Source organism: Pituophis catenifer, unplaced genomic scaffold (assembly GCF_029215685.1).
Source record: "Pituophis catenifer annectens isolate HBS135680 unplaced genomic scaffold, rPitCat1.0.hap2 SCAF_1, whole genome shotgun sequence".
NCBI lineage: Eukaryota > Metazoa > Chordata > Lepidosauria > Squamata > Colubridae > Pituophis > Pituophis catenifer.
Window position 1 is genome coordinate 237,110,945 of NW_027256881.1, and position 25,534 is coordinate 237,136,478.

Genomic DNA, 25,534 nt, shown 5'->3' on the forward strand with positions numbered 1-25,534 from the left:
CAGGGAGTAGTCTGAAAAGAGACTTTCACTCCGTAAGACTACATCATCATGGCTGCTTCCAGAAAAATTGCATGCCAGTAGAACTGGATGGGAATTGATGAATAAATATTAGGAAGAATGTTGAAGGAGATATGAAGCTAGCACAGGAGAGAGTAAAAGAAGATAGATAAATCTTCCTGGTTTGGGTATAAGTGTTTAATCAGGATCGTTCATTCTGACTTCCAGGAAAAAAGCATTGTTTTTCATTGTTCTATCTGTGATCTATTTGATTTTTTTCCCCTATCGAAATAATCAGATGGGTTTAGGGACATGCAAGAATTTTTGTTTCTGTCAAGAAGCTGTGAAGCTGCCCTGTCAGAAGCTGGAATCCTTCTGCAGAAATTCCTCCAGGGAGATCCCACAGTATTTGGGGGTAAGCACTAGGCATGGGGCTTTTAGAAGTTCAAGGACACACAAGTTCTTCCACATACAATTTATCAGTATTGTATATCCTTGTCCAAATTTCCTGGGTGCAGCTAATGCAAAACAGTGTCCTTTGTGAATGGCCTTAGTAGACTAATTCCTTTACCTGTCAGTGTTAGTAGACTAATTCCTTTACCTGTCTGGTATAACTTGTCATTCTCCTCCATGTTTTCTCTATACTTGGAAAATTTAAAAAAAAATGTTTATCTTTTACTTTGCAGGCACTCCTGTTGATGATTGGGCTCCTCCAATCAGCTTTTGGAATCATCTTATCTGTGTCCCCTTGTGCTTTTAGGGATGAGCTGGGCACGCATTTCAGTTCAGCTGCAGTGGTGAGTCACCAGCCTCTGCTTCTCCTGCTCTTTGCAGCCTCTGAATCAGCAACAATGCTGTACATTTTCAATGACCTTACTTCTACAAATTTATCTTCCAAACCCCACAAAGCTGACAAAACAGCCATTTTGGTATAGTAGTTAAGACTCTAAGGCTAAAACCCAAGAGGCTGAGAGTTCACAAAACCAGCTGGGTGGCTTTGGGCCAGTTAATCTGTCCCTCCCTCCCTCTCTGCCTTTGGAAGCAGGCAATAGCAAACTATTTCTGAAAAAAAATTGCCAGGAAAACTGCAGGGACCTGTTCAAGCAGTCCCCAGGAGTCAAATACTGACTCAAAGGTGTGCACACAATGCGCGCGCACAAACATACATACACACACACACACACAAAAACACACGTAAGCTGGCAAAACCAAGAAAGCAACAACGATGCAGATTTCAGTGAAGGATCTTTAATGCAACAACCTTGAAAACTATATGAGGAGTTTCTCAACCTCAGTTATCATGAGTTAAAATAAGGTAGCATCTTTTTCTAAGGTTTTCCTCACCTTTCTCAGAAGCTAGACTGAAGTGTTGTTTCTAAGCTAAAGCTTTGACTGCCTCCCCTGTTTGGCTTCCCTACAATTTTTCATCTGTGCATCATGTAAAACGGGGGTCCCCAACAGAGGTGGCTTTCAGATATTGTTACCACTGGTTCGCCCTGCGTGCACACCTTCCACGCATGTGCCCGGCCTTCTGCATATGCACTCTGCTTGCACACACTCCTTCCATGCATGCTTCTGGCCTTGAAAATGTGGCTAAATAGGATGGAATAGTGCCGGGGCAGGTGGGCGGGCCCACCTGCGATCTCCGCTACTGATTCGCCCGAACCAGTACAAACCAGCTGGATACCATCTCTGGTTCCCAACCCTCAGGTCCAGGTCCAGGAACAATGCATGAAGCTTCATTGCCCATGCATGGGATTTAGGTTGTGCTCAAAACCATTCCCCACCACACCAAAACCACTGAAGCCGCTGCTACCACTACCGGTCCATAGAACCAAAAAGGTTAAGGACCCTTGATGTAAAACACATGCAACCATATTTCAATTTATGAGAGGAGAGACAGATAGCTGGTGTCTTGTAATGAAACCAGGATGGTCCTCAATTCATTCTTCTCCACCATAACATTTGCATGCCAAAGCCCCCACTTTCAATCCTGCTGCCCCTAGAAAACAGATCAGGTAGCAAATGATGAGACAGACTCCGGAGACTTTGTGGTATGACTAAGATTCAGTAACTTCTCTTGTTTCTACTCTTCCGAGGAGAAGGAATAGTTCACAGGACTGCATTTGGAGATGACAAATAAACACACAAGTATGCTTGTGACATTAATATCCAAAATGGGAAGCATTTCCCAACCTTGGCAACGTTGAGACTTGGTCAACTTTAACTCCCATGGCTGGCTGGAGAATTCTGGGAGTTGAAGTCCACCCATCTTAAAGTTGCCAAGGTTGGGAAATTCTATCCTAAGGTATCTACTCTGTTTCCCCCAAAATAAGACATTCCCTGATAATAAGCCCAATCGGGCTTTTGAGCGCATGGCAATAAGGCCAAGCACTTATTTCAGGGTTCAAAAAATATAAGACAGGGTCTTATTTTCGGGAAAACATGGTAAGAAACATAATGTTAAGAATCCTTATTATATTACATAAATATAAATTATATATATTATTGTTAGGTGCAAGAAGTCATGGACCAAGGTAAGAGTTCAAAAGTATTACACATTTATTTCATGCTAGCTATACACAAGAATCTGATCTACTAATGGTCAAGGGGAATTGGCAGCAGATAAGATTCAGTGGACTTCAAGGGGGAGGGGATGGGCTTAGGTCTCTTACGGGGGCATATGGATTCCAAACTGATGATGCAATTGACCACACCCTTGGGCTCAGCCTGGTCGTCTCCTACAATTATTTTATATATGTAATATAGATGACGTGTACATTATAAATATAATCATTATACTAAAATAATATATTGAATTAAAACTGAGAAAAGGGATGGAGCAATAGAGCATCTAAATGACTAGATTTAATAATGTGTTAAAGATTGAGCTAGCTATGTATCAATACTCTATAAATGTATCTTTTATTTCTTCAAATCTCACTCATTTAATTACTATTTTGCACATTCTTTTTTGACTAAATTAGCAACATTATATTTTGGGGTGTATTTCACTATATTTTTTAGTTGTTATACTTAACCAATAAAAATATGTAAATGAGAGCCACAACTAGGACTTATAATTTACCTACCACTCTTCCTCCTCAAGGAGCATGGAGTAGTTTGCAAATAAATGTAATATAAATAAGTATCTAATCATAACAGTGAAATGCCAAGCTGTTCAGGAATGAAGAACAGTTGTCTGGGTTTATGTCCTCACACGCTGAACTGCCAAAAGCTTGAAGCTTTTCAACCTCTTACCTCCGTATGGGAGGGGACTCCAACTCCCCGAGTGCTGTTCTTACTTCCTAAATCCTTGGATTTACTTTCCAAACTGTGTGTCACTGTTCTTCCTGCCAAGAACCTGAACATTCTGAGACCATGACAAGAACCAGGCCAGCTCAGCCTTCCTTCCAGGGTGACAGCTGCAAAAATTTGCTTCCATACCACATGTTCTGGTAAAAAAAAACCCTCAAGATGGCAATTTGTCAGAGCAGGTCTTTGATTCACTGTTGTAACCGCCATCTTGATTTTTTAAATCAGAATCTGCAGATATCCTGATTCATCAGTTCTCTGCTCAGACCACTGTCTGTACTTAAGGTTTCACTTATTTTTTCAAGGATTATTTTTAAAAAGAGCCTTGGTAGTACAGTGGTCTAAGGCACCCTGTTATTAAGCTGGTTATTAAGACCAGCTGCCTGCAATTACTGCAGGGTTCGAATCTCGCCAAGGCTCAAGGTTGACTCAGCCTTCCATCCTTTCTAAGGTAGGTAAATTGAGGACCCAGTTGTGGGGGCAATAAGCTGACTTTGTATAAATATACAAAAGGATGAAGGCTATTGCTGAGCACATTGTAAGCCGCCCTGAGTCTCCGGAGAAGGGCAGCATATAAATCAAATTTAAAAAAACAAAACAAAACCCTGACATTCCCCAGGAATTGGGAGGAGTGGTAAAGAGAGAATTCTTATTAATGTGTCCTGCCATCCCACCCAAACTCCAGTATTTCTCTGCATCTGCATCTGCATTTTTTATTTTTGCTTTTCTTCTTTTTAAGTGCTAGAACTTATTGGGAAGTTGTCACCAGGATTGTCCAGCCATATAAATATGTGGTAAGAAGATTGGTTGTTTTTTTAATTCTGTTCAATCGTGTCTGATTCTCAAAGACCATCTGGACAGGTTTCCCCAGTTTTCTTGGTGACTTTTCAATGGTTGTTGTCCATTGCCTCCTTTCTAGAGCTGAGAGTGAATGACTGGCCCAAAGTCAACCAGCTGTCTTTGTACCCTAGGTGGGACTAGAACTCACAATTCTCAGTTTCTAGCCTGATGCTTTAACCATTATACTAAACTGGCTGTCATAGTAAGAAGATAGATGTTCTCATTTAGATATTTGAAGTGAGGTAGCAACTTGTCAGTTTTTCTGAAGTCAGTGTTCAATTTTGCATAGGGATCTTGAATCAATTACATTATTATTCTTTTCATTCTTTGTCTCCAGCTGATTCTGGCAGGCATCCTCACCCTTGCTGCAGACAAAGCCAAAAGCCTAAATTTGGTAAGTATGTGAGAAGTAAGTATGTGAGAAGGCAAGAGAGGCCATGTTGATCAAAGCTTATTGGTCTTGTTCACTGAAGGTTATAGGGCAGTGATGGCTAACCTTTTTGCCATCGCGTGCCAAAAGTGGGGGGAGCATGGTGGGGTCACACACACACCTGCCCACATCCATAATTCTATGCGCCCTTCCCCCCTCCGTGCTCCCCCCGCTTTTGGCATGTGATGGCACTGTAGGCCCGGTAGGACCATTTTTTGCTCTCCCCAGGTCCAGAGCCTTTCTAGGAGCCTGGGGAGGGCAAAAACGGCCTTCCCCATCCCCCCCCAGAGGCCTTCCGAAGGCCGGAAACAGTGTGTTTCCTGACTTCTGGTGGGCCCAGAAGGCCCGACAATCAGCTGGCTGGCGCACGCATGCATGCCAGAGCTGAGCTTGCGTGCCCACCGATATGGCTCCACGTGCCACCTGTGGCACCCGTGCCATAGGTTCGCCATCACGGTTATAGGGTAATCAGCCACTGTTTTCCAGTAGTCCTCCAAGATACTTCATGTTATCTTCTCTCTGTTCTTACTGTCTCTCGGTAACTTCATTAAAGAAGAAAGGAAGAGATGAGCAGTACAATGTCTTTTGATTGGACTAGGAACCCATTACCTATAAGTAATAAAATAACCCTTTGCTCCTTCTTAGAGTGTGGGGATTTCCAGATACATTGACAGGTCTCATAATACTGAAATGATTCCATCTCCGATGTGATTCATATTTTCTCCTGCTGTCACTTTGACAATTTCTTTGGAGGGAGATATTGCTGGCTGCTGTTCAGAAGCTCCTGTGTAGTTCTGCAGACTGTCTACTGATCTATTTTCACATTTTATCTCAATTCAGTCTAATCTGAATCTCAGTCAGCCAAATAGCATGACGTTTCTTCCTTGGCCTTATAATAGAAATTTAGGACCTAGTTGATGTGCATTCCTCCAGTCCTTGAGTCAGCCAACAAATATGCCAGCATAATTTGTGCTGCTCTGACAGCTAAGCTCTATTTTGCTTAATTACAAGGCCAGCAAGAGGAATTCTCCTCAGAAATCTAATATGAGACATTTTAAGGACAATGGTGGATGGATTACTCTCTTTAAGGTGTGTTGGCAGAGGTGGGAAGGTTCAGGCAAAGCAAGTTGTCCAGCTGAATTTATTCCTGGCACAGAGTTTGCCAGGACTGCCTCAGGGAAAGGCTGCTGGTGCTTTACAGCAACAATTAGTCACTTAAGCATTTTTTTTTCATCACAGGTCTTTTCCTATCATTATTTTTTTTTTCCTATCATCGGACTCCAGCTACCAGTCCTGGACGATATCTTCGAATCTCGCTGTTTGAGAAAGTTACATAACATTCTCAGAGACTTTTCCCATCCTGCTTACAATCTTTTTGGACTGTTGCCTTCTGGCAGAAGATACAGAACAATTAAAACTCAGACCACATGTTTTCTGAAAAGTTTTTATCCCAGAGCTATAATTGCACTCAGCAATGAACTAAAGGGCCATCATCAGTGAGTTGTTGGACAGTATTACTTAGTCTATTGTGTGGATGTTTGGGTGGTTTAGGGGTGGGGAATTGTGGTGGGTGAGAGTGTGTTTGGAGATTGTTATTGTGTTGGACTTGGTCTTTGGGTGTTAAGTGAATTTTGTTGTATGGGTATACTGTGTATACACATACAATGACAATAAAGTTGTTGTTGTTGTTATATTATTATTATTATTATTATTATTATTATTATTATTATTATTATTATTATTATTATTATTATTATTATTATTATTATTATATTTGGTTTATATGCTGCCCTTCTCCAGAGACTCAGGGCGGCTTACAATGCGTTAAGCAATAGCTTTCATACTTTTGTATATTTATACAAAGTCAGCTTATTGCCCCCACAATCCGGGTCCTCATTTTACCTACCTTAGAAAGGATGGAAGGCTGAGTCAACCTTGAGCCTGGTGAGATTTGAACTTGCAGTAATTGCAGGCAGCTGAATGTTAATAACAGTGCTTTAGTCTGCTGCGCCACCAGGGATCATCATCATCATCATCATCATCATCATCATCATCATCATCATCATCCTGAAAAAGTAGCAAAGCCATGTCCAAAAACAGCCCCATCAACAGATCAGTTGGACAGAAGAGGGTGCAGGGTGAAGTGAGGGAGGAATCTCCACTGCATTGGGAAGCTTCCCTCCAGAGGCCACTAGTTGTTTTCCTAAACATTGGTTTTAAAAAGAAGTCTAGCAAAACTATTTCTGTATTCATAAGAAACCTATGTTTAGCACTTGGCAAAGGGTAGTAAAATCTTACTCAAGCAGAAGCCTCTGTTGCCTCTAGGATTCTGGTCTCTCCTGCAGTCCAAAATACCACTGCAAGGCGGTGTCCCCAGAGTTAGGAAGGGGCTCGCTTGCAACAGCACCCACAGTTGGACTGTTCTCAGCTTCTGGATACCCCATCACCAACCGGTCAGCGTGTTATTCATAAAACGAGACTTGAAATAACTGCTTTAAAAGTGGAACAATTAAAGATGAACTCTGGACTCAGCCCAAGTTCAGGCTAGGGATGAGAGAAAGGGGACATAACGAAGACATGAGCTTAAATAAAAGTTAGAGAAGCATGTGGTACTGTACTGTAGTTAGTGAATACAGGTAGTCCTTGACTTACAACCACAATTGAGCCCCAAATTTATGTTGCTAAGTGAGACTTCTGGTAAGTGAATTTTGCCACATTTTTTCGACCTTTCTTGTCACAGTTTTTTTTTTTTAATTTGATTTATATGCTGCCCTTCTCCGGAGACTCAAGGCATTAATGCCTTACAGTGCATTAAGCAATAGCCTTCATACTTTTGTATATTTTTATACAAAGTCAGCTTATTTTATTTTATTTATTTTATTTTACTTCAGATTTATATACCGCCCTTCTCCCTAGGGACTCAGGGCGGTGTACAGCCAAGTAAAAACACATAAATACATAATACATAATACATAGATTAAGAGCAGATTAAAAGGAAATATCTCAATTTGGCCCAAAATTTAAAAAGACAAACGAATTTAAAATCATTTAAAAGGATTTGTTAGGCCAGCCTGGCTTGTTGAAAAAGGAAAGTTTTAAGGGAACGGCGGGTCCTCAATTTACCTACCTTAGAAAGGATGGAAGGCTGAGTCAACCTTGAGCCTGGCAAGATTCAAACTTACTTTAATTGCAGACAGCTGGTGTTAAATTACAGTGCTTTTGTCTGCAGTTAACTGAAGTACTGCAGTTGTTCAGTTAGTAACACAGTTGTTAATTGAACAACCCCCATCGACTTCGCTTGTCAGAAGGTCGCCAAAGGCAATCACATGACAACAATCATCATAAGTATGAGTCAGTTGCCAAGCATCTGAATTTTGATGACATGATCATTGGGATGCCGCAACAATCAAAAGTGTGAAAAATGGCCATAAGTCGTTTTTTTCAGTGCTGTTGTAAATTTGAACGGTCATTAAACGGACTGTTGTAAGTCAAGGTCCACCTGTACAAGCATTAGCATTTAATATTTTTTCTATAAAGCTTCCTGTGCTATTTTTATTTACCTATTCGTATCCTTGCCTTTATTATGTTTCCAAATAACTCAAGGCGGCAAATCTATCTGACACACCTTCCTCCTCCTATTTTCCCCTGTGAAGTGAATTGGGCTGAGAGAAGCTGAGTGATTGGCCTAAGTCACCCAGCCTGCTAACAATCTCTGGCTTTCTAGCGTGGTGTCTTAATCACTAGATCACTTTACTCTCCTTCTAAAATTTAGCTTCTTGTTCATGGAGCTTCCAATGTTTTAGTGTTTTTTTAAAAAATTCCCTGCTTTGGTCTTCTCCCAAGCCCAAATATACAATCCCATTTCCTCAGCAGAGTAAATTATTCCAGGATTTGGAAAGCGACTGAATATAGTACCATATGACTGAAAGATTTCTTGGGATCGCGGTACCCTTATTTACATATCAATCTTTTCCCCATATGCTTCTTGAAGGGAATTTATTTGCAAAACACTATAAATATACCATAATGTGTGGGAAATGGAAGTTGGGTGGTTTTTTAAAAATAATTTTGAATGAAGGATGAAGGACACTCAACCATTGAACAATAATGATATCGCAAGGGAGAACAGGATTGCTATATTGGCTGTCTTTTATGCTGCAAGCTCTTAACCCTGAAAAACCTGCAGAGATGCCTAATGGTATTTGCAAAATGGTAGAGATCTGAAGATGTCTTGGGGAAAAAAATGACTTGATTAAGCTGGAACATTTGTGAATGCTTGCAAAATAGAAAGACTAGCAACCTGGAAGCATCAGATAATTTTCATGCCATGTTGAGTGGTTCCTCAACCTGAGCAGCAGAATTGTCTCAATCATCTTCTGTGACTTAAACAGCAGTATTATCAGATGTATTCAGATCTCAAAGCATTGTCAGAGACCCCACACACTCACTTCACGGTCTGCTTCTGTTGCTCCCGTCTGGGAGGAGGTTTCAAAGTATTTCTAGCAGGATTACCAGATTCTGTAACAGTTTTGTTCCCTATGCCATCCGTCTGGTAAACTTGCAGGATTCTTTTTTCTTACCATGTACATGTATACATCTGAACTAGACTGTGGTTTCTCTGTGTCCTATAAAAAGATGGCTTCCAGGCCTGACAATATGTAGGTATATGCATTATTTATTTGTTTGTTTATTTATTTGTCATGTTTATGTAGTGTATATTGGAAGTAGTGTCCCTTTGAGAGCTGTATGCAACGAAATTTCATTTTCATGTATGACAATTAGTGTACACAGTGACAATAAAGTTATTCTATTCTATTCTATTCTATTCTATTCTATTCTATTCTATTCTATTCTATTCTATTCTATTCTGATTTCCTATCAGGTTTCAGATCTGGGAAAAGGTGTCAACAGTACTTCACTTTTCCCCTAAAGGTGTCAGCATGAATACTTTTCTTTCAGGTGAAAGCTTGCCTTGTCCTCTACATTACCTGCAGCGTGGTAGTGGCTGTGGTCAACATTTTCTATTTGATTGATTTAGTGTACAACTCCCGTTTCCAATACATTTGATGCAATACTAGTGATAATTTTTGTCAACTACGGCATCAGATTGCGGTGAGTTCTCCTTGGGGCCAAGTTTCTGTTTTCTTTGTGAAGAATATCTGAACAACAAGGGCTAATACAACTGGCAGAAGTTGGATTGAGTACTGGGGAGATGGTTTTCGCTGGCAGAATATTGAATGTCCTCATTGAGTTAATTAATATTGAATTTATACAATATTGAACACACATGCACCAATTCTACAAGAAGAAAATCCATCTTGTGTGAAAAGGACATACTATGGATTTTATTTATTTATTTATTTATTTGGTGTAGCGTTTCTGATTAGAACCAGACCAAGCTTAGTAGACTCTGGCTACTGTGAAGTCACTCTTCAGACCTTCTGTGGTATCCATTTTATTACTTTGTCACTAAGATTTTTTTATACCACCTTATTCACGTCACAGACCATATTCCCAAAAACAGTTAAAGCCTGAACTAAAACAAAATGTGATTGAATTAAAGATAATAGGATAATTAATAGGATTATTGCTAGTGTGTTGTGGGGAGCCTGAGAGGTACAACCTAGAGGTTGCATGCGTTGCAACACACTCTGTCCACTCCAGCCCTAAGTAGTCTTGAGATTTCCAAGAGAGATTGTTAACCCCACTCATAGACTTATATTTCCCAATCTTATGAGGAGTTTTGTTTTGTGGAAAGATGGAATAAATGCTGAACTGCTTAATCATAATGTTAAGTGCCAGGGAGATCAGGAGATCCAGGCAGTTCAAATGGGTATAAAGTTTTATTGCAAGTTTAAGTTCTCTACAAAAATCTGAACTAGTAACAGTCGAAGATAGATAAGGAACTTAGATCTCTTGTGAGCCCATAGGGACTCAGAACTGATGACATGTTTGACCCCTCCCTCGGGCTCAGCCTGGTCATCTCTTACATATATATTGTGCATTTAACTTCATACACAGAAGCTAAATGAGTTTCAACTGAATGCAGGGGGCACCCAGTGATCACTACTGCCTCATTACTCATGACGTAGTAATGATCACTGGGTCCCCCTGCCTCCCACCCCCTCCATTCATGGTTCCTGTGATTTTTGTTGCCTTTGTAAAACCTGTGTGACTGCTTCAAGAATTGGTTTCTATCCTCAGTTCTATCTCTTAGCCCCCTGCCCCCTGCGGTTGAGCCAGAATGCCTTAAGAATGCCTTAAAATCAATAAGACTTTAGTACTGCTTATTAAATCTGTTTCAGAAACATTTGGGGGAAAGCTGACTACTCTTGAGTCTCTCTAAGGGGAGGCCAACAAACAATGCAGCTTCTTGTCCTTGATTTCCTGTTCTGTTTTTCAGGCCTGTTGCACGGCCATGCGTGGCATTGTCCTAGTACTAACTTCCCTGGGATTCTTTGTTTGCATTTCCATGGCAGCCTTTGGATGCAAAGCAGTGTGTCGCCTAAACACAACCACAGATTAGGAGGTAATTTGTTTCCATCTGTTTTGATGAGGAGAGGAGGGTTACGGACAAGAGGATTAGTAAGGTCAAAGAATGGTGAAAGGGAGATGGGTGAGGGGTAGAGAGAAGACAAAAAGGACAGGTTAGGGATAGGTGACTAATAATCTGTTCTGTACCTCTAGCAGGCAATTATGACAACTTCACAATCTGTGGACCTGCATGGCTGGCTCAGGAATTCTGGGAGTTGAAGTCCACAGATTGTAAAGTTGCCATACTTCCCCAATCCTGCTCTAGCAAGTACCAACACAGGTCCACACAACTGAAATGATGAAAATCCAGTGGGAGAGCCAGTATTAACCAGCTGTGCTGCGAATCAACTCCACATATGAATTTCAAGATAAAGTAATAATGGAACAAAAATGAAGAAAACAAAAATATTTCTACATGTATGAGAGATAGGAATACCTAGTTGCTAGGATAACGGAAATAGCCAAGATGATGATTTGAGGACAATTTGAACATTATAGCCTGTGACGACAAGCTACCCAAAATTTAATAAATGCAACTATCCGCCTCATGGGTTAGCTTCGACCACAAAATTTCTTGGCTATAAGATGCAACTCCCAACAGTATGATTTTCAGGTAAAAGCTATAGAATAAAGTGAGAATGGAAAGCATCTGCAAAGCAGCTGTGAATTGAAGCCTTCTACTGCCATCTTGCTCATTCTCCCAGGCAACCAAACCAAACCAAACCAAACCACAACAAAACACCCAGACATATTTAGTCCTGCTCTTTCTAGAGATGTTGCTAAACCATCAGAATGTGTCTTATGGCCTGCCAACCAACTGGAAGTTTGAGTTGGTGCTTTTAAGCTAGAAAAATGTTGCCTAGCCTTGCCTCAACTTCTCAAATAAACCCAACAAATCATCATGATTAAACCAATTATATCTTTGCATGATTTGAATTTTTGTTTCTTTCACAGACCATTGTTGTTTCAAAGCATTTTCCTAATTCTACTAAAGTCAACAACGAACCTGAACACGTTTTTTATCCAAACTTCAATGTCCAGAGCAGTGTTTCCCAAACTGTGAGGTGAGCCTCCCTTGGAGAGGTGCAGACAGAGTCCAGGGAAGATGTGAAGAACCATTTAGTTGAACATTGTTGTAATAAATCCATCTTTCCCAAAGTTTCATTGTATTGTTTTCATTGCTTGTGTTCAACTTGGTGTTTGAATTGTTACTTTTTTTTTCATTTGTGTACATTGATAAATGGAAGCACGATGGCAAAAAGATGAGGAATTTCTGATTTAGAGGAAATTTGAAGTAACCATCTGCATTCTCAACTAGTGCCCTTGTTCCCTTTTATCCAGTCCATTTCTCTGAATGTTGACCGTACTGTTATTTCTAAAGCCCATTTGCCTTTCTAGATGCAAATTTAGTAAACTGAACTGAAGGCAATTCAATTTTTGTTGTTAGCTGCGAAGTCGTGTCCAACCTATCGCGACCCCATGGACAATGTTCCTCCAGGCCTTTCTGTCCTCTACTATCCTCTGGAGTCCATTTAAGCTCACACCTACTGCTTCAGTGACTCCATCCAGCCACCTCATTCTGTCGTCCCTTTCTTCTTTTGCCCTCAATCTTTCCCATCATTAGGCTCTTCTCCAGTAAATCCTTCCTTCTCATTAGATGGCCAAGATATTTGAGTTTCATTTTCAGGCAATTCAATATGTATTGTAAATAGCAAAGTTCCTGCTGAGTTTATATTCCACCTCTTATATTTATTTATCTCGCCCCTTGATTCTTTCTGTTTCAGATTCTGCAAGAGGAAATCTCCCTTAGTAGCCTTAAATCTTCTCAGTAGTTCAGACAAAATGAATGGGCATGAAATTAAGAAATAGCTTGTCCATTTCTTCTCCAACAATGCACAAGAGGAAAGCAGTAGGCTAGCAGTGTGAGGGCTCTTTTTTGGGTGAACAGATTTCTGTTGCTGCAGGAACTTTTGGCGAGCAGTAATCCTCACTCCTTGTTTTAAGCATTTCATGATGCAGAAGTGAAGAAAACCACAGAACACCTGCAAAGTACTTTTGAAGCTTTCCAAGAGTCTTCCTTTATCTCTTACTTGGGGCCCTTCCCAATGCGTCAAAGTTAACTTGAAAACAATCTGTGAACCTTTTTTCAAACCTGCTTGCTTTACAGTGTTGAGAATTGGGAGCAAAGGCATAATCCTCCCCAATCTCCCCTAACATCACAAGCTGGAAACATGTCAAATTACTTTTCCTCTTCTTGCAACAACCTTCACTCAGGTTCTGTAGAACTACAGTATTAGAAACCACACACACAAATCATTCTAGGGCACTCCCACATGCACTTTGCAATTTATATCAGGATCATCTCTGAATATCTTTAATCCCATGACAGCTTCTCTGCTTAGTAGTTGAGCCTATTGATGCCTGGCTTTATAAATCTAAATTTATTTCCCTTGAACATATTGTTGCTTCAGGATTTAGGGCAGCTGGAACAGGACAGCAATTTTCATTCCTTGTTCTCAGAATATCTGTTTCAGCATCTATGAAGCCAATGGCAGGTCATCTACCAGACTGTTCTTATGGGAATGGGGAATGAAACAAAGTAATATCTTTGCTTTATTTTAAATGTACTGCAGCCGAGTTGGAAATAATAACACTGAGTTCTCCTGAGCCAGTTTGATAGGATCACAACTCTGCTTTTCAACTCGGGCAGAGTCTTCGTGAGAAAGTGGCCGTAAGGTCATTTTTTCATATCCTGCCTTTGGGGATAGTAAAGAACAAGTCACGTCCTTCTTCTATATATCCTCCACCCACCCCCTTCCTGGAACTATAAAAGCATTGATAACTCCTCCATACTCAGATTTTTTTTTCTTTTTGGCTCAACATAACCAGTTTTTCAATGTCTCTTTGGAACTTAGTTCTCAACCCCTTGGAGAAACTTCCTCTGAACCTTGCCTAATGTGTCTGAGTTCTTCTTAGGCCTAAAACCAGTGATGAAATCCAATTTTTTTTACTACTGGTTCTGTGGGCATGGCTTGGTGAGTTGTAAGTTAAAGATGCTGGCCTCAGTCTCTACACCTTACCAGAAAAAGGGAAAATTTCCATCTCACTGCTATTCCCTTTCATCTTATTTGCTGGAGAGGCTACAGAAGACCACTCACAATAGGACTAAAAAGAGAAAGCAGCAACAGCATTGTCTGCATGGTCCAAAACAGATTTTGGAGTGGTTTAGGCCTTATGCAAATGTATAACCTCTGCTGTTTATTAAAGTTGTCAGGTTTTTTTCCAGGCTCACATAAACCTGGAAAATAAAGTGCTTCTGCTTTAAGAATTAGATTAACTTTAAAAAGCAGATTCTCTGAATAAGATTTCAACAACCCCAGGGAGATTTATGGCATCTTAAATGTAAACAACTTTATTGCCACAAAGACCTTGTTCATGTCATCATGCCTCTGGCCACCTGGGGTTTCCAAGCAGCTGTTGGAAACAAAATTAAGCTGTTGCCTGATTTTGTGCCATGTCTTGTTTGAGGAAAGCACAACAGCCCACAATGCATATCAAAAGAAATTTATCAGCTTACTGTTTTGAACCATGTTTTTAAATCATGCCATTACAGCTTGAAAGAAAAAAAGAGGAAAAAAAAAATACACTGAAACTCAACCCTCCATGTATTTCTGTTTGGGATAGCAACTTTTTGTCTAGATGGTAGCCCCCTTTTCTTGGTGATTTGTTTCAAACATGCGATGACTGAGCAATAAATTAACTCATGGTTTAAAGAACAAATACAGATGCCTGAGCTGGCACTGAAGTACCTTGAATCATCAGGTAACTACACTGAGCCATAAACTAACCAACTACTAGCCATAAACACTAGTATAGTGTTTATATGATCCCACTCACATAATAAGCAAGGAGGTCACTAGCACCTTCAAACCAGTTGTTATATTTTAGCCTGATCTATCTTACAGGTTTTCTGTGAGAATAAAATGGACAAAGAGCCAAACCAAATGTATTAAATCAGATGAAGGACAAAATAGTAGAATGGTACCAAGTATGTTACCCAAGCAGTCTCCACAGTATAGGAAACCAGGTTTAGACAGTAGTCTTAAGTCTACAGAAATAAACCCTATCAAACTAGAACTTAATTTAAAAACATATATAGTCTGGCACTGTTATACAGATCTCTCCACTGCCCCAGCTTTTTTTCAATCCTGTGTAACACTGCTAATATACTACCTGCCTACATTATCTATCAACCAATATCACATTTGTGTTTTATATACATAGTATTTGCATATCAGCAAATTCATCCAACTATCATCTCATATATGCAGATTTAGTCAAGTTTCCTAATGCTTGCATTACTCTAAGTGATAGGCAAACAACGTAAGGTATACACAATTGGCTAGGACCCCAGCCACTTTAGCATTTTTAACAACCACTTGTTGCTTTATGGTAAGAAGGTGTTTTCAGCACTCACAGAATAATTGGAATAGCAGAGATGTAGCTTAAGTGGAAAGTATTGGAGGAGTTATTTATAATGAATTAGACCTGCAGGAATCTGTGATTCCAATAGGGTGATGAGGGCGTAACTGACTTTCCCAGACTAGGAAAGTCTGCAACTTGAGCACCAACTAAAACTGGACAATTTATTTGCCTTGGCTTCAGTCTCTATCTCCATGTGCAGGAACAGAATCCAAGAGGACACCCAAAATGTGGTCCTGCTCTAAAGGGGAATTGTGACACCATCCCAAACCAACTTCAGAAATAGAATTGAGTCAGATTGCAAAATTCAATTTTGTATTGGGATTTAATTTAAACACAAATTGTTTTGACACATGCTGCCTTTGAATGCATAGTGTAGCAAGAATAGGAAAGGAAATGGCTGCAGGGGACAAATTGCAATGCATTGTGGGCAATCATTCTGTTGATCTTTATTGGAAAACCTTGCTGGAATTTGTGGAGCCTAATTCTGAATAGATGTTTGGTTCACTTACCACTGCCAACCTTAATTAGGAGACTAGTCTGCTCCAAAATTCTACACCATTTTATAGTCCGAGGAAAGGGTTTTCTAGTTACTCAAATATTAGTACTCTAAAGACTGGGAAGAGTGATAAAAGAGAGGGGAACTCTAGTAAAGGTTTAAATATTTCCAAGATTCCCAATCTTAATGTGTATGCATCTCTCAATAAACTGGAAGCATTCTGGCAACCAGTCATCATCTCTTTCCTTTTTCTATTCTAGGTTCAACCTGCCCGACATTTTTGGTTTTTTTGCCTTCTATTTAACTACAAAGTCAACCTTTTTATCTGCTTAAATGGAATGTTTGATCCCCAAAGCAGATATTTTCTTCCTTTAATCCTACTTCAACCTTTCCTGTCGCAAGCAATACAAATTTTAGGCAGGCCCTCTTACTGACAGCAGAGTTCAGTAAGTCCTGAAACAAAGTGGGTTTTGCTAAATCAAGAGCTCTTTCATTTTCCAGGAACCACAACTTCAGCTTTTCCTTCCCTATTGCTAAAAACTGAAATTCTGGTTTCTGGCAGGTGAGGGAAATGACTTGGAAAGGATATAGTGCCTAACCCCATAATGTAGCATGTACCACATTTTTGTGTGCCTAAGGAAAACAAGGTTGCTATCACAAATATAGACCACTTATTCTTCCTCTTGAGTGCCCAAGAATCAAAAGTCCTACTCATGATGACTTGGACCAGTTCTTATCCAGAGTGAGAAAACTTGAGTTTATTGGGGTTATGCAGCAGCTAAGATATCTGGGTAGATTTTTCTCAATCCACTGGCTGGATTGATCAATGTAGTTGGTAAATCATGGTTTATGGTTTTACTTATTGTGAAATAGAGCCATGAACTATTACAATGCAACTAAGTAGTTAAATAGCCAATTGGACCAGAGTTCCAAGAAATGTTTAAAGAAGATACTTTGATCCACATTAGACCAAACACCAACAAAATATGGTGCTACGGTTAAGTTTATTAGTGCAAGCGCAGAGGTGTCCTGTGACCTCTTGATTCTTACTTGACCATAATTTTGCTTTAGAGAATAAACAAAACTGCAGTCAAACCCAAAGTGCAATCTTGCACCATGGGACAGATCATATGAGACTAAACAAGTCAGGAGGTTATCTACTTTCCGGTTCCCCAGAGTTTAGGCAGACGTTTCCCTGTCTTTTGCTCTCATTTGTTTTTCAGCTGGAGCTGTCAGGAATTGTGCCAGGAAAAGATGGCAGTAAAGGAATATTCCTCACCAAGAAGCAATGATGCTAGCCAGGATTGAAACAATCATTTGATTACTGTAGCCCAGTGTTTCAGAGGTACTTAAAATCAAATTTATTTGCCAGCCTATGTTGACAATTAATAGAATATTAAAATCCCATTAAATAACTATGAGAAGCAATAGTGGCAGCAAACGCATCAATTTTAATTTTAATATGGTAAATGTTACCCATAGAAACAAAAACTCTTTTGGGGGCCTCCATAATTTTTAAAAATGGAAAGGCATCTTGAGAGGAAAAAATGTTTAAGAAGCACTGCTGTAGGGAAGCAAATAGCTGATTAAGAAAAGAAATGTAGTTTTTTTTCTAGAGCATGGTTGGGTTTCTTCCTATATTTAGCTTAAAAAATAAACTGCATTCTCTATCTCAGTGGTCTCCAACCTTTCTGGCTTAGCAGCCCGTGTGTGTGTGTGTGTTGGGGCGGAGGTGATGATTCCGTTTGAGTGGCAGGCACAGGTGCAAGTGTGCACAACTCCATTTGTGCAAGCAGTGGACACAGGTGCCTGCCACTTGCACAAAAGGAGCTTCACGCAAGTGGAGTTGAGTGCACATGCTTTCCCACTGCTTGTGTGTCCTAGTTCCAAACAGGTTAAGGCCCAGTAGTGGGCCACGGCCCAGGGATTGGGAACCCCTGCTCTAGCTGAGACTAGAAATGAATTGTTCGTATTCAGTAGGCCATCACTTTCTCTGTAAGCATCATGTTGGAAACTTTTTCAAAGGCTTCTAAATTAAAAAAGGGATGGTGCGATGGCTCAGTGGTTAAGATGCTGAGCAAGACCTGAGCAGCACACAATGGAGTGAGCATCCATCCTTGCCCCAGGTCCTATTAATCTAGCAGTTCAAAACTATGCAAATGTGAGTAGATAAATAGGTACCACTTTGGTGGGAAGAGTGCTCCATGCTATGCTGGCCACGTGACTGAGAAAGCATCTTTAGACAGTACTAGCTCAATTGCCTTGAAATGGAGAAGAGCAACGCCTCCTATAGTTGGCAACAACTAGCGGAATAAACTCCACAGGGATACCTTTATCTTTACTGTCACCTAAATTAAAATATCTTTGTTCACTGGATTAAAGTTCCAAACTCACACTTCAGCAATCCTAAAAATTACAATAAAGCATAGACTTTTGCTCAGGCATTGGGCACTTCACCACACCATAATTTTCACCTTGTTTCTATTTCCAACCCATCACATACCAATTTAAAGGCTTCCTTCAATGATCATCATGTGTGCCAGACTCAAAGCACTGAGAGCAGTCAGGAAACCAGACAGTTCTACCATTTGCTAACTAATATGACACAGTAGGGTTTTTTGTTTTTTTTAAAGACAACAGGTAGTATCCTACTCCTTAAATTAACAGGGCTTCTGGAATAATAACTTCCTAAACCCTATCACTATCACTATTCCACGTACATACCTACATGCATACATAACCACATACATACAATTATTAACAACTCCCTCCATCTGCATTTTCAGTCCATGTTTTGTCAATGGAGAACATGTTTTGTAGGAGCCTTGGTAGCACAGTGGACTAATGCACTGTTATTAACATCTGCTGCTTGCAATTACTGCAAGTTCAAATCCCACCAGGCTCAAGGTTGACTCAGCCTTCCATCCTTTCAAAGGTAGGTAAAATGAGGACCCAGATTGTGGGGGCAATAAGCTGACTTTGTATAAATATACAAAAGGATGAAGGCTATTGTTTAACGCATTGTAAGCCGCCCTGAGTCTCCAGAGAAGGGTGGCATATAAATTAAAGCAAAAAAATAAATAAAATTGAATTTTGGGGGCAAAATAGCAGATATTATGGGAAGAAGCCACCCCTGTTGTGAAAGTACTATTCCTTCATTCCATTTGAAAGTCCCTGCTAGTTAGGGTGCTGGAATAACATGAAAGCATTTTAGTAACCAGGTGCGTTTCATATAGGTATAGGTTACATATCTATACCTGTATGCAAAAAATACTGAATAACAGCCCATTTGACTCAGCCTTCCATCCTTCTGAGTTGGGTAAAATGAGGATCCAGATTGTTGGGGACAATATGCTGACTATGTAAACTGCTTAGAGAGGCCTGTAAAACAGTGAAGTGGTATATAAGTCTAAGTGTTATTGCTATTTGGGCTCATGGTTTGGGAGATAGGGTGAGGGAAGTGTTATGTGCATACATAAAAATAAAACCAAATTGTGGAAATAAAAACCATTGGAAATAAAACCAAATTGCTGCTGCTGTTCTCCTCTTCCTCCATAAGAATTGTGACACATATTAGAAATTGAGTAGGAATTTGCTGTTGGAGAAGACTCTTGAGAAATGACAATCAAGAAAACAAACAAATGGATCATCAAACACATCAATGCAAAGTTCTTATGTGGCTTAGCTGTCCTAATTTGATTTAGTTTGGAGACCTGACATTCAAGACACGATTCAATTCCAGTTTGTGTTTTAAAATTCTAATTTTAAAATGTGTTTTAAAATTCAAAAGCAAACCTAATCATTCAAACCACTAAGATTCAATCCATAAGGCTTTTCAGAGCATGTTATTTCTATTGAGGACACCTTCAATTGTTTCATTGCAAGAAAGTTCAGAGGTAGCAGCAAAGTGAAAAAGACAGTATAACATTCTTCAAATTATCCAGCAAGGAGCCTGCTGTGCTATTTGAATTTCAAATGTTTAACTCTGCAACCCAAGCTTCTATTTTTTTATAGTCACATCAGTTGTTGGAAAACACCTATTATCCAGAATTTAATTTTGGATGAAAGCATTGACCTGGGTGCACAACGGAGATTTAGTTGAGGGGGAAAAAAGGGGGAGGGGAGTTAAACTCTTTCAGCTCTGCTAGCTGGATTACTCCGAGATGCCGCAGGCTTGGGTGGAAGGTCAAGTTAAGAGATTGCTGCACTCAGTAGGAATTCCACCAGCAAAGGTTCTTTCAACAGTCTGCAATTATCAATTTGCTGGTTGTACAAGTTTCTCTCCCTGAGCTAACTGGGGTAAGATCCATGGAGGCAATGGATGACCATGGGTGTTTTGTCTTGAACCACCCCAAAAACTAGAAAGTTGCACTCAACCATCTCAGGGTCTCCAGTTTGTTGTATTGGTCATAGGCCTGTCCTTAATTTGTATCTTGCAACAGGATCTATGTTGGATATAATGTTTTGTTCTGTTGGAGCCAGCAAACAGGAAGAAGGCCTCTAAGTCTTCTCAGAGACAGATCACCCTTTGGTGAGTTTTAGACTAATAGCTGCTGTAAATCTCTGGTAGGAGGGGAAACAAACTAAAATGATCCAACCCAGGAACTTGATATAACCGGTTTTCTGTAGACACTGGGGAGAATATTTCATTTCATTTGTCACTGGTGTTGTTGAAATCTTGGGTGATCAGTGAAATCTTGAAAGTCCCACATAAGCAAATCTCCTTATAGCACAGTTCACTTGGCTCAACTAGTGGGCTAAATCCATTTCTTCCTTAAATAGAAAAAAGAGAGGCCGAGGACTGCTTCTGAAGATTAATGATGACTGCTACACACTAAATCCCATGTGTAATAGAAACATAATTTCAGACAGCCCTTGGTGTCCTGATCCTCGCTACTTCTTTTTGTCATTGCTTTCACTTCTCCTTTCTATAAATAAAATAATCAGGAGGAGAAGCTGTATTCTGAACAAAGATTACAAAAAATACAGTAGGTGACAGAGACAGGGAAAAAGGAACTGAAAACATGCAAAATCACACTGGCCAATCGTATGAATACAGAAGCTAGCTAGTCAAACTCCATGTTTCTTAAGATTTCTATCCCCCTTTCCACTCGTGGCAGCTAGTAATTTTAATACACAACACAAGATTTAATAATTAAATTGAATATATTAAAATTAGTAAAGATACACATTTGCCAATAGCTGAGTGTTGCTTATAATCTCTAAATCTAGAGAAATTCAGACCAAATGCATTCTATAGTCCATCGTTGAAACTATAAAACGTATTGTTCCAAAGGTGCTTTTTTCCAAAAGGCAACTGGATTTTTTTTTTTTTTTTTTTTTGGGGAAAACGTTTCATTTCTCATCCAAGAATCTTCTTCAGTTCAGAACTGAAGAGGATTCTTGGATGAGAAGCAGAGAACCCAAGAAATCCAGGTTCATTTTTGGAAAAAAGCACCTTTGGGACAACCATGACCTGAATGATTGCAAATCTCCCTAGACATTCTATGCCTTTTTATACTGACACCTGCCCTCAGCTAATAAACTGACCACACTTCAGAGATTAGTTGTGGAAAAGAATATTGCTAAAAGATCAGATGTTCTCTTTCCATGCACCAGAACTGCAAGTTGTCTGTTAAGCACAGTAAAGTTTCAACTGCATTCTTCTCTTCATGGTAACAAAATTCATATACAGGATGTAAGTAAATTGTAAGGCTGGAATCCATCATCCTGGCTGCCTTTTATCCATGGCCTCCTTGATCAAACTGCACATTTCAGTGACTCCTAACAGAAATTCACTTAAACCTCTATGTAGTACAATTAAGCATCTCTCAAGGGTCCAGGGCTGGACTGGGTGAGGACCAAAGCAAACACACAGGAAACCGAGCTGCTCAGTAACTCAGACTTTAATCCTCAACAGCAGGCTGGAGCCTCAGAACACAATCAGTATAACACACAGTTTGGTGCAAAGCTCTCGCCTCCCAGCACACTTTATAGTCCAGGACCACACCCTCCGGCCACTGACATGCCCGCTGGTCACCAACATCCGGAAGCCTGTGGCAAACATCCGGCTGCAGTGGCATGGCCCAGCCAGCGGTATGCTTCGGGACCCTGTGAATCCCGACCGGAGGACCGGCCAAGGGAGAGATCTACTGACGAGCAACTGGTCAGCACTGCCTCAGAGTATCCCGCTGCCTCGCCCATTATTGTCTCCGCTGTGTGCTGCTCTGTGCCCTTTACCCCCCCAGGTATGGTGAGCCCGATTGGGGCTCGACAGCATCTTTATGCCAAATGTAATACATAGTTTTAATGAGCAACAGTTTTAAAGATTTAAAATAGTGAATATGGCTGGTGCAGAAGCCTGGCACCTCTGTTCAGTCAGCTGTTTGTACTACCTTCTTTAGCAGAAATAACAGTTTCCAGAAATTTCCTATAGCCACTTGAACTAATTTAGTTTACTTGGGAAAAATAGCTAAATGGCTCTTCTGAGATTCCTGAGGATGAACCTGCCTGTCCTTTCCCAGAGATGGAGAACATAGTATTGATTCCAGAGACAATTACTATGAAGTAAAATAATTGCATAATCTCCAAAAATATCATGATGGAATGAACTTTTGCTTGTTCTAGAACTAGTACGAGCTCAAGATCTAGAAATAGATTAGTAGTGGAGTAAATGTGATGACAACTTATCCCTAATTTTACCTTCCAGTAAAGGGTTCATCTAGCTGCAAATCATGGCTTATGGCTTGAATCATGGCTTCTTGGCTTTAATTTCTGAGATCATTTCTTTTTTAATTTTCTGACAGTTGTGCCAGCAAAAGCTATTTGAGCTCTGGAAGATCACATCATGCCATGCTGCAGAGGCTCAGAGCCCAAATGGTTGAATCTCAGAAACCACAATGAGGAACTGGCAGGCAGGCAGTGAAGTAGAAAAGGTGAGTCACAATGTTCCTTTCCCCCAAAAAAATGTTTTACATTTTATTTCATGGAGGCTGGCTACACATTCTCTTCCTGGTAACTTATACAATAGGTCTTTACCTGAGAATTGGTACAGAATTCCAGGGAAAGGTATGTAGAGGTATAGTGTGTCCAAGTAGCATATCAAAAAGCAAACAACACAAGCTAATGTTGACTGTTTCAAAAGGGGAAACAATCAACCTTGCTTGAAACTGAAATATTTAAATGAATATTTAAATGAATATGTTTAATCTCATAATAATGAACAGATAAATTATTTCAAATTATACTAAAATTGGGAAATTTGTTGATCAGTAATTTTTGTAACTCTCTTATCATTTAAATATTTTTCTATAAGTCCATTCTGCACCTCTTCTTTAGCATATAGTTTAGTATAATAGTCCACAAAAGCTTCTTTAATTAATTTTTGTTGAAAGATTTCTTTCCCTCCAATATCAATACTATCGATAGTCCGTATACTTTGTTTTTTCCTCAATGTGTAAGCCAACCATCTGCCCGGTTTGTTAGCGTTGCAAAATGTATTATGCTTCGCATATTGTAGGCTTGTTGCAACTTGTTCCGCCATAAGCATTTGAAATTGGTCTTTCAAAAGTTTTATAGCACTTCGAATTCTTTCATCTGTTGGGTTTTTAATAAGTAGCTGTTCTTTATTCTTTATTTCCATTTCCAACTCAAATCTTTTCTTTTGTCGGTACAGTCTATGTTTAGAGTTCATATAGATAAGTACCCCTCTCATATAAGCTTTACTTGCGTCCCAAACAATTTCAATTGGAGTACCTTTATTCAAATTTATTTCAAAAAATTCTTTCAAATGCTTTTTAAGTTCTATTGTATTTTTTTCATATCTAAACAAGTTCTCATTTAATCTCCAAGAACGTCTTTCAACCTTATCCATCTCAATTTCTATCCATACAGGGCTATGGTCAGTCAAAGTTCTTGGAAAAATCTTTGTTCTTTTTGTCTTAACAAGTAGATCATTTGACAACAGGATAAAATCAATCCTAGAAAAGGATCTATGTCTATCAGAGAAAAAAGTGTAATCCAATTCATTTGAATTATGTATTCTCCAAACATCTTTTAGTTCCATATCTTCTTTCATATCAAAAAAAGTCTGTGGTAGTCTAATTCTAGACTTTGCCAAGCTCTTTTTATCTAGTTTAGAATCAATTACTCCATTCCAGTCTCCCATAATTAAAATAGATCTATAGTCCCATTGCAATATTTTAGTATGTAACATCTTATAAAAATAGTCCTGTTGTTGGTTGGGAGCATAAATTCCAATCAGAAGAATTTGGCCATTTGCTGTAAGCAATTCAATTGCTACAAACCTACCATCTTGATCTGCTTCTATAACTTTCGCTGTTAATTTTTTATTTACATAAATAACCACACCATTCTTTTTCTGCGAAGTTGAAGATATAAAATGTGCTCCTAGTTTTGAGTTTATCAAATATTTTTGATCTTGAGTTGTGATATGCGTTTCTTGTAAACATATTATATCATTATTAAATTGTTTCAAATATGTAAATAATTTCTTCCTTTTCTGTGCTGAATTCAACCCATTGACATTCCAAGATAGACACTTAAAGGTCATCAGCCTCTTTCTGGAGCGCAGAGCAAAATATTTGAAGTTCATCCGAAAGCTTCGATCTCGCTCCTCCCATAGCGCCACTCTCTTGTACGGTACTCTTAACTGCCTTCTTGTCTTGTCTTTCCTGTTGTTGTTGTTGCTTTTGTTTAAGTAGCTTGGATTGAGCTCTAGTTATACGTTGATCTTTAACTTCAGCCAACTGAATCAAATCCAAAATTGGAGAAGAATCCAGCAAGGGCTCACTCAGAAAACCTCCTTCTGCACCTTGCACTGTTTCTAATTCCTGCTTAGACTGTTCTTTCAATTGCCTCTCTTCACTCTCCTTAATCTCCAAAACTGTAGATGTGCGTGGAGATGGTGTTCTTTCCTTAAGAATAGTACTATAAAAGTGTTGTGCCTTCTCCACGGTATTCAACCGATATCCTTCTCCCTTATATCTAAAAATTATCCCAGCTGGTGCGTCCCACCGGAAGGGTATCTGTAAATTTTTCAATTCCTTAACAAGAAAACCAAATTCTTTTCTAGCTTTCAGCATTTTAGGAGGTAATTCTTTAAAAATTTCAAGTCGTGAACCCCCCACTTGTACAGAAGTGTGAAAAGATTTTTGCAGGATATCATTTCTAATTTCTCTATCAGTAAAATATATGACCACATCTCTGGGCAGTTGTCTTTGTCTGGCCACCCAAGAGTTCACTCTGTAAATTTTATCTATTTTATGAAATACCAAATCAGGATTAGCTTGTAAAATCTTAGCCAAGGCTTCAGAGCAAACTTGTCTCAAATCCTGTCTCTCCTCCTCTCGAATTCCCCGAAGCCGTATGGCGAATTCCATCGCCCGGAATTGTATCATAACAATCTCATCTTCAAT

The 25,534-nt window shown here is 39.5% G+C and overlaps 1 pseudogene; it reads left to right on the forward strand.

Moving 5' to 3' along the window:
• Positions 1-309: 309 nt before the first annotated feature.
• LOC139310637 (membrane-spanning 4-domains subfamily A member 4A-like) lies at positions 310-11,108 on the forward strand (annotated as a pseudogene).
• Positions 11,109-25,534: the final 14,426 nt, after the last annotated feature.